General features: G+C 42.9%; 1 protein-coding gene across 5 annotated transcripts in view; it reads right to left on the bottom strand.

The window, feature by feature from the left end:
• LOC124217790 (uncharacterized) overlaps positions 1–11,223 on the bottom strand; it is a 174,975-nt gene that overhangs the window by 58,777 nt on the left and 104,975 nt on the right. The window lies entirely within an intron of this gene.

Here is an 11,223-nt window from a genome sequence, read left to right as displayed (position 1 = left end):
GTGTGACGGTTGTTCGCTTATTTTTTACTGCTCTCCTCTTCTCATCGTATATTCAAGTTGTTTTTCTTCTAGATCAAAATTTTTATTTCACCATTGTTATTTTGCAAAACCTATAAAATAGACGATATGCAGCATCGTTAACTTTGTGTTCATCGGTATCGCGTTGCCAGCCGGCTATCACATATTATACATACCGCAAACCCGTGTACGGGTAATTACTTTATAATAGCTGCAACCAACCTGCGTAATTACCACTTTCAAATACTCTTTACAAGTTCTTTCCCCTAATTGCTTAACTGACTTTCCGGCTGCCGGAAGGCATACCGCTTTACACTCGCTATGCCCATCTACACGACGTTGCTGTTATTATTATTATTATCATTTTTTTTTACTTCTTACCGTTGTTGTTGTTGTTGTTTTTGTAGTTGTTATACGGCAAAATTGCAACAGTTTGCGATAATTTTCATACATAATGATGCGAACATGTATACTCAATTTTTCATTTTATTTTATTTTGATCATCAATTTGATTCTTATCCTTCTTCCCTTCCCTCAGAACCTTTCGATATGCGGACATGTGATTCGATTTTTATCAAAGTTGAATAAAATTTGCAAACAGCTGCACCGCACGACGTGTTACATTACAGTCAAGTCCAGGGTTACACATGAAAATGCAGGAGGCACCTTCAGGCACTCTAATTATCATGTCGAGCTGGAGCTGCAGCCATCTTCGAAAAGTGCGCTGCTGCACTTCCTGCTGCGTTGCAAGTGTAGTGCAACATTGCATTGCCTAATGCGCGAGATGTTTTGCACTCAAATCGCTAACGCCGGGAGCGAATCGAGGAACTTGGAGGAAAAACCGACTCGATTGCAACTTGTTTTGCATCCTTTTTTTCAGACACTGCAGGTTTCATATTAAATTGCACAGACTTGATCGCATTGCAGGATGTGCCGAGGAATTTTCGTACCAATGATTGAGGTATTATGTAAGGGTGCAGCCAATTCAAGAGTAGAACACTTATACTCACTTAGCGAACTGCGGGATGCATTAGATCGCCTAGTTCTTTTTTACATCCGGTTTTTCATAGCAGTCCTCAAGGGATTCGCGATTATTCCTGCAAGTTTCTGCGACACATTGACAGAGCAGAATGTTGTTGGTATTGGTTTAGAAATCAAATCACTGGTTGATGGAAAATTTCTGATTGAAATTTATCGATCGGCGATAATCGGTGAATCAACATTTGTGGAATAAAATCACACGAATCCACCGAACCATTCATTTCAACCATTTTGTCGTGATTTAAGACGAAAGTCGATATCTAGGATCTGTTTAACAATTTTAGAGTAATCTTTATTCTTGCAATATTAGAATTTTTACCAAGCAAATCAACAACGATTAGCTATGGTGTATAAAAACAAGCGAAAAAGTATCGATCCTTCCCTCACCGATCCAATATGGGAATGATCATTGCGGGGAAATATACAGAATGATTTTAACTTGGGAAATTTGTTTGCGAAGTATAATATTACGGTGAAAATCTCTCTTCCCCTTATTTACAGCAAACGCGTCGTCGTTAAATCCTCGGAGATTATATTTACCTTGAGCACTTCTCGTGCCAGCTTACGATTATAGCTGCCATCGTTCTTATAATAAGGCGATGCTGCTTCAGCGATACAGCCGCGCATTGGTAATTTGGTGGTAACTGATTGCAGGCGAGTATTTTAGCCTTAAAGAGTGTTGAACAGCTGAATTGCGGAGATGGCCATGCAGCCTGACTCGAGGGCCGTAAAAGAATGCGAATTTTTCTCCTTTTTCTCAACGATACACTTTTCTTTTCTTTTCTTTTCTTTTTTTTCTTCTGTACTCCTTACCGTTTTTTCACCTTACTTTGTTCCTCCTCTTTACGACCGTGGAGAAAAATGCACCTCGGCAAATTATATAACTCGTCGCCTCGACTGACGATGCAGCAGGTTGAAACGTATTTGCGCAGCTCGCTCCGGTTTAACCACGCAGCTACGTTGGTAATTGAGGGCGCGTAAAACTCGTTTAAGAGCTTTTTAATTTTTGAAACCCCCACGCATGTATACGTACATACATACCCTGAATTGCACTCAGCTTCATTAAGCATTCACTGTTTACATTAGGTTTCCCCATTTAATCATCCGTAAACGCACTGCGCCTCTGAAAAATATCGGTAAACTTCTGCATACGCATATTATCGCAATTTCCTGCGTATTTTCCCATTTTCGTTTACTGACCGTATATTTTTCGTTCGTCTCGCTATCTAGTTAGACAATTTACACAGAGTGAATCGCTAAAGACCAAATGGAGCGTCGTCTGCTAAAATTTAATGCGCACGCGTTATAATCGAAGAGCGGCTGTTTACCAGGGCGACCAACGATCACACACGTGACTTCAAAATTTTTGAGGTTATGAAATTTGCTTTGTATAATATACCGGGACAATCGCTTGGAACTTGAAAATCAACCGCGCATGCGCCACATAATTCAATCTCATTGGTCGGCGAAATCTTCCCGCGGCGATATTCTTGTCTACGACGCAGGTGAGCCAACGTACGCAAAATGTGTACGTTTGAATTTTCAAAGAGCATAAGCGTTAAATTCCGACCGTTCTTTGAAGAATCGATTTTCCGACCCTATAACGAATGCTTTCCAAACCTTTCCGAGTCACTGCCTCAATTATTTGAGATTCTAACCTCGAAAATTCGTATCAACTACATCACCGCCAGAATCAGTTTGACAGCTGAAACTCGGGATGGCCAGCCTGCACGAACAGCCGATAAAACTCGCGCATGCGCGGTTGATTTTCAAGTTTCAAGAGATTGTCCCAGTATTCACATACGACAGTCACCGTGGTATCGTATAGCTGCTTTGGTAAATTCAGAAGGCAATGATTATAGACTGTTACATATTAATTCAAACAAGTCTACATTTTATTTTCTCAATAATCCCCGAGTATATTACAATATGCAAAACTTATACCTCGTCTATATACAAACACCATGTCCCGTAGTTTTAATTACACATTCTCGAATACAATTTGATTTCTTTACAGAGGGATTAAAATGCAGAGGGCTGATAAATGAAAAAAAAAAAGACAAAAAAGACTAAAAAATCTAAACGCATGATATAATATGTAATGTGCTAGAAAACGGTGTAATTATAGACCGCGAACATATGATAGTACAGCTCACCGGCAAGTTGGTTAATTTGCACAATTCGCATATCACGCGTTATACGTGCGTACAGTGTAAGGCGATCTACCGCGTTTTACATGTACAGGTATAACATACGCGTAATGAAACACTGTCGATACGACGTGACGTCAAAGGGTTGCCGGAGACGTAAGCAGCGACTAATCGTTTGGACAATTAAATGATCATTAATAAATAATATTTCATTGTTCTTCGTCGATTGGGCGGATCGCCAAGCGCGGTTTGACGTAACCTGCAGTTTGCCTTGCAGAGACTCGCGTTGATCTGTTCTGCACTTATAAATTCTTCAAGGAAGTAATTATTATTCTAGGATTGTATATTCGCTAATTACACGATCATCGTTCAGCCTCTTATGGAACTGCTAAATACGATACGAAATTAAAGTTTTGCTTACGTTTCGGGCACTCGTTGCAAGGTATTGCAAATAGTCCCCAAATTAAGTTTGTGCAGAACGTGGTGGATTTTTTATCCGGTATAATTTTAAATTTAACAAGTTTTGCGTTTTTTTCGCTAAAACTGAGGCACAGTAATATATTTCACTTTCAAATTCTGTGGTTTCGAATTTTTTTTTTATCCCAATGCTTTAGATAAATGTTTTGGACGAAATCCCTCCATTCGATCGCTTTAACTCGCTGAAGCTTTGGAACCTTTGTTTTACAATATTTCGTACAATATTTTCAATCCAGACTGTACACCCGGAGTAAAATATAATGTAATGTAGGAATAAGAAGAAGAAAAAGAATATTTCCCGTTATGCCGCGTAATTTTTTAATCATTTCGGATTAGTTTCTAACAGTTTAATACCGCGAGCTTATACGTATAATGAATGCGTTAATTTCGAGCGACGTGCGATGCGATAAAAGTTATTAATATGTAAGAATTTATGACCGTAGTTATACGTATGTACACATGTACATATAAACGCGCACACGCCTACGCGCAGAAATAATTAATTATTACATCATAGATCGTGTCTGATTACATGTGTAATGCATACGCGGCAGTGATTCGTCAGATAGATAGATAGACATTACACGCCTGCGTAGGATACGTACATGTACATGCGGCAGAGTGCTGCCACCTGAAAATAATCAATTTTTACAATTCAAATGGCGACGGGGAAGCCCCCGAAATATCTTTAATACGCCACTGGTAAGGAATCTCACAATGCCTGCTCGTTTCCACGGCAGGAAGGCGTACAATGGCGTGTCAGCAGGGATTCTTCCTTCATTCTATTGTTTCTCCCTCCTATTTTCCACTAAATCACGAATTCTTTTCATTCGAATTAGCATTTCTTTTTCTCTCTGATAAACGTGATTAATTTCTCAAAGTACTTTTCAACCTCTTTAACGAAAATTTTTCCCATTTGATCAACATCGTTATCACGATTTCAGGATTTTGATACTAATATTGTACATTTATGTAACGCACGCGCATTGAATTCGGTAGGTACAAAATTTGTCTCGTTCGCGTGAAAGCGGCAAAGTCGTGGTATGAGAGAGCGTATGAAGCCCGTACCTTATTCTCGCCAAAAATTACGCCAATGGAGAAGAGAGAACGTAAATGAGACGGAGGAGTTGGAGCGAGGAGTGTGAAAGAAAGAGAGGGAGAGAGAGAGAGAGAAAGAGATAGTGGAGGAAGGCCTCGGCGCACAAGGGAGACACACAAGGGGCCGCGGGTTCAGAACTGCTAATTATGTAAATTGCCGGTGTTGCAAATTACCCCCCCAGTTTGTGTTCGCTCTACACACAATCCACACACAGTCTTGCGACCCGAAGTCGAATAGCCCATATAACACGATACGCTAACTGTTCGCCATATCCGATCCTCCGCCGCACCTCCATTGAGTGTAAGAGAGTAACAAGAATGAGAACGGTCACGACATGAAGTAAATTTTCAGTGTACCTTACACCGATTTTTGTATTATTAATTGATAGCCTAGTTCTAACTATGCTAGGTACATAATCGTTTTAGGTTAGAGATAAAACGTTCGATTCAAAAGCACTAAATACCCTCTTCGGTCTGCTGGAAATATTGAATCCTATGAAGGACTGTGAAATCCAGCGTCAGTATAAGCCCGTGTGCAACTTCTCCAATCGTTGTCAATTTCCCAGCATCAAAGAATGCTAAGGTTAATCGCCCTTGACTGGATAATACGTGTTGCATAACGAACCGATCAGAATTTACTTCTTCACTGCGAGTGCAGGTCATGCTTCGATAAAAATGCCTAGACAAAGCGGTACTTTCAACATGTGACATGTGAAGAAGCTCGAGTCCTTCGTGTTTATCAGATTTCGAGATTCCCGAGAAGGGAATGCCAGTCGAGGGATAATCGTGTGGTCACGAATAGTGGAAAATTTGAGAGGAGCGTTTAATCCGTCGCGGTAATGACGGCCATAAACTGTGGCGAACGACACTGGGGTGCGTTGTGTTCGTTCAAGAGGGCAGGAAACAAATTGGGCCTGACAGACGGAATCGGGCCTTATGGCAGCCGGCCCAAACTCTGGGCACACAACCTGCGGGGATGTCGGGATGCCCTCATGGCAGGACCAGCCTCTTCGTTCCAGGAACAAGGCGTGTAAAACAGCGGTTAAATCGGGCGGTTACTATTCAAATGAAAAGCACCAGCTCCTCGGCCGGTAAAGTGTCTAACAAATGTTCGGATTGTTCGATTGGTTCGACTGGATGAGGATGAGGATCACAGATAACGAGGCATTAGGAATAGGCGACTGCATAGGGTGAAATTTCGTCCAGGCTTTGATCCTAATTACCGATGAAAGGCTCGATCTCCTCAGGCACAGTGCCAACTCTCCACTCTTGATAGCTATACACGATGAATTTAGTGTTTACGACTATCGCCAAGTGCTCGGTTATGGTGGTCCCGACTCTCCTTCGGTCAGGGTACAGATTTATACGGGGGGAAAACACTCGCCTGGTATAAAGGTCCTGTCCTCACCGTGTTATTTAAATCGGACAACGACTAACTTCGCCTCGATCAACCCGCTTGACTTATGTTAACCCAACTCCCTCCTCTTCCACCCAATCCGAATTGTATATCCAATTTTGCCACGGACAAATTATGGGAAGTATAATCGCCATTGATGGTAATAATGCGATATACTAACTAACACCGTTAACGACGTTGCTAATCGTTCCATACTCCAGGCACCATAAAATCAAATGGAATTACGAAATCACTGCGGTATCATACAAATATTTACTTTATTCAATGATTCCTTGCTCATTGGTAGTCATGTCACAGACACAATAGCTGAAATTGTATAAATAACTATTTAGCTCGAACAGAATATACTTAGTAGAATACGTAACTTACCGAAGATGTCCCGTAATTTGTGCGCCAAGTTGTCATGAATTTTGTCGGAACTATTTATTTGTTAGGATATGTTTACTTTTACCTAGAATCTTTTGCAGCGTATGAATCGCACCGATCGAAATTGCTGAACAATAAACCATGCGGAACTGCACTGGGAATGATTTGCTGAATGCGGTGCAACTCGGGTTTATGGTGCTCGATAAAAGGGGATTGTATGGAATCGGAGGAAAGATTGCATTCAGACCCTGACTGCCGAGGGTGAAATTACCTTCTGTGTAAAAAAGTCGAAGTTACGTGGCAAAAGGCGGAGTTCTTCGTTTCACAGTTCGAAAAACTTCGATCACTGCAGTGAAACAGGCGTCATTGGAGGAGATGACGTGGTCGGGAAACAACTTTGATCGGTATTAGAACCGAGAAATGTGGTGTGTATTGTAACGGGGACAATAATTGTACGAATGCGTCGTCGGTACGTGAAAGAAATAATGGTGTAACCACACTCCGGGTTTTATGCCGAGGTGACGCGACCACGGTCTGTGTGGGTTATACACGACGGTATCGGGTTACCAATGAAATAGTGGTACCATTTTGTTTACAATAATGTCCCCGTTCGCCGTCCGCACTCAACGATCCTCGCTCTACCCTCACCACCTAGGAGTCTGACCGCCTGGTCAGGGTGTGAGGGAAACCACGGCGGCGTAGCCGCAGAACGAATCCACGGATTAATGTTTTGGTTGAATTGAAAGATGGATAGATTTCTGATTATGAACTGCCTTTTCCACTTTTTGGAGGAAATTTCAACAGTATCCTTTGGCACACTGTCGTCGACATTATGAATAATGTCGTCATTCGTGAGTTCAACGTGGTACCTAATATGTGATGTAACGGTCTTGCGAATGTCGATCTTAGACTACAAATACCTCTCTTGCACATTCCGAGACCATGTTTTATATGTTCTTCAAGATCAAAAGATGGGTCCCACCATGCATCCGCACCTTTAATTTGAACTTGTAGAAATGCAAATTCAAACAAACCGTTTGCAGTCCGAGACGCGGCTGCGGCGATGATTCTCTGTGCAAACATGTAGTTAGAGCTGTTAACCAGAGCCAAGGTTGGCCCAGGTTATGACGGTATTATGATAGGTTCGCATGCCAGGAGGGCATTAAACACGAAGAGATCCATTCCGGAATCGCAGAAATCCTCAACTTCCAGAATATGATTCCTAGTTATTAGACCTCGCCGTATCCGACCGTGGAAACTAACCATCAGTCCCTCCTGTATCTACTCGAATAGGATGTCAATGGTTAGCCGGAAAAAAAGGTACTCGGCATGGTCATCCCGAGCTCCGACCGAGAAACAGAAGGCCCCTAGAGGCGAGGCCACGATTACCTCGAGCCATGGTCTTCGGGTCTGCCAGTCTCGCGTCTGACTGAGACACTCCGCCATGCGCGACATTTATACGTGCCAACTGCACCGGGCAGACCGTATGCAATAAAACTCTCCAATGGATCGATCGTCCGAAAGGAACCAGCCGTTCCGCAAGAACGCGCTCTACACTCAATTGACCCGTGAAATTCACCGTGTGATTGAGCACCCAATGGAACCCACGCAAACCCAATCAGTAAGCCGAATCCATCAATGCACCTCACTGTGTATATATAACTTCGACCATTCACGAGATGAATGTACATCGGATTAGAAGGTCACTTGTTCCTTCATACTAACGAAAGACGAAGAATAATAATAAACAAACGGAAGTCGCAGATATACGAAAGAATTTGTCATTTTCGAGTAACATTGATCACTGACCATAACGACTATGCTTCTTTAGCTAACTTTTGACGATGGAGTTTCTACTGTTTTTCCAACTTTTGTTAGTATTGAAAAGGCAAAACAGGCGTGCTTATTATCTCCAGCATCTGGAAATCCATGGTTGATACTTTGGCCTTTAACCGACACGGACACTTTTCCTTATGCATATCTGGCCGGTTGGTGTGCACTTGTAGCTGTACCGAGGTGTACTTCATGGTAGAAGGTATCCCGTAATTACGGTCGGTGAGCATTCATTAAACTGATTACACCTCACCCCTCTTTCTCCCTCAATTTGCTCACTCTCCGGTAGTCTTGGTAAGTCTGTTATCCTCCCATGTCTCACCCCCAGTGATCTGCACCTACTAGACTCAACGCCGAAGGTGGGTGGTTAGACAACACGTAAATACACGCGATGATACACACCTTAAACCCATAAAAATCAATATCTGCCGCATGAACGCAGGGATGAAACGGGTTGATAACATCGTACAGGATGGTTTGAGCTAAGTGAATACTGACGCCTATTACTATTTACATCAACACTTCACATACCTGAACATTATGTACTGGGAATATGATGCTTGGCTGGAGAAAATCTCTATGCGGTCTAGCAATAGACGAAGACTCTTCCTCGTTATGAAATGCTGAACTGGAACAGAGTGTTGTCAGCGTTTTAGTTAACAATAGAAATAATCGTCCTCAAACCAGATCTTCTTTAGATGTTACCCAGAGAGAAATACTAAGTGATGCACGGTCAATTAACCAACGTAGGCCAGCGAGGAATAATGCAGCCAGGCTACGTTCTCGGCTGACTCGGCAATGGAATGAGCCTGAGGAGAACAGAGTTGTAGAAGTCGCGGGCAGCTTCTCGCTTCATACTCCGGGGCCGCGATTCCCGTCATAGATGAGAATCGAGTGGGCACTCTAGGTGTGCGCCTTGGGCCGCGAGTGTTCCATCCTCCTCCAGGAGTCCGAACGGAACGGAACAGCGTAGCAATTATCAGCCATTTCTCGCAAATAGCTGATGGTTAGTGATAATTATCTTCGGTCAGGGACTCTCTGAATTGCTGTGCCAACCACAGCACCGCCTCCCATTGGTATTCCATGCAACGGGTGTCAAAATCGAGAGCGAATAACTCTTTTCATTTTCGATCGGGCGATCGGAGTTCTGCAGTTTCGTGAATCGATTTCTTCCTCACTGGCCCGTGATTTATGGCAGACGACTTACCGTCCGACGTTACTTCCAGCTAGCAAACACTCTTAAAAATTCTGGTCCTTATCGTCGTTACACCGAGTACGTAGAGAATTGAATAAAACCTGTGAATATACAGCCTCAAGCTCGGCTGTGAATCTCGAGCTACACCGAGAACGACAATCGTTATAGGATACCGCGTAGGTTCGACTGATATTTGCCTACGTAATTAAGTAATGCTCAGTTGAAGCGGATCTGTAACCACGCAACGATTCACTTCACGTAAGAAATTTTTCTACTTCTTTCGAAGATCCCCGCAGGCAGTTTACTATTCTTGAAGTGAGATGACTTGATATACTGGCTTGAAGGTCTGTGCAAACAGGCTGAAGTCGTGTGAACTCAATGGAAATCGTTCAATCACTTGCAGTCACGAGAGTTGGTTGGATTCGTACCTTATTTCTTCAAGATTTAGAAATTTTTCTCCAACTGTTTGTGTCACGCTGAATCACAAGATACGGGTTAGCCTGAGACGCGAGTTTCAGAGGGATCACACGTGAGAGAACATTTCCAATTATGTTTTCATTGGCGCGAGCGGTTCCCCAGTATAACACCGATCTTGATGGCAAGTCGCAGGGTAAAGTTGAATGTAACAATTTAATGAAACTCCCCAACGCGTTAAATGTATTCATCCTTTCCGCAAATTGATTGGCTCGAGCCGGTGATAATTCAAGATAAACCTTAACGATAGGATTTATTTTACGGCCGATCACGTGGCGAGTGCCAGAGAGGAAAGATCAGTAAGAGTAAGAGAGGGACGGCCTTTGCCGAATCCCGCGCATACACCCACGGCTGCAACGATGCACCAGACAGCGTTGCAGGAAACGTTTGACAGGGAGGGAAAAACGTTGGTGCAGTTTTATCTTTCTTCTTTTGTCCCGCTTGGAAATATGCCCGAGAAGAAATACGTAAGAATGTCGATTCGCCAACGAGATAACAGACGGGGTCCGTTTTGAGTGCTGCACTTTGAAGAAGCGCTTTCCTCGCGACTCCTGCTGCAGATGCGCTGATGCATCGAATTATCGTCGCGAGACTCGAGCACTACGGGCTGAAAATTACAGGTAGCAATTTTCCATATCTCACAATTGTGGGTACACATGTATAGATAGAAGGAGATACCGAGTTACGAGAGGGGAACCGAATGCTAATAACCCAGATTCTAATTACAGCTGCTTACCGTCGCTGACTAATTGTTTCATCGGGTAAAAATAATAGCTCCCTGTCACGCGCATGGACTGTGCACGCATACTGACCACTGTGTACTCAATCAGCTTTAGCCTTTGCCAGGCATTGTTGCCTAGGTATTGGTAAACATGTGAAAACGGACTATGAATTCTGGTTACAAGTAATCATCGTGAAATCAATCAGCGACCAAACGCTGGTAGGTTAAACCAAAATGATGACGGTCGTGCAGGAGCTATGCAGCAAGTCAATGCCTCCTGAGTTCAAGGTGTAAAATCGCTGGATGAACGACCGTAACTCTGATCCCAGCTCCACGAAATAAGTGTCGTTAAACGCAGAATCGAAGGCTGGAAGCTGATGGCGGTGGAAGAAAATGGTAGGGAGAAATAGAAGGAGGAAGAATTATAAACTAA

The sequence above is a fragment of the Neodiprion pinetum genome, chromosome 4 (genome assembly GCF_021155775.2).
Source record: "Neodiprion pinetum isolate iyNeoPine1 chromosome 4, iyNeoPine1.2, whole genome shotgun sequence".
NCBI classification, from domain to species: Eukaryota; Metazoa; Arthropoda; class Insecta; order Hymenoptera; family Diprionidae; genus Neodiprion; species Neodiprion pinetum.
This window is presented reverse-complemented; position numbering and strand designations above follow the sequence as displayed.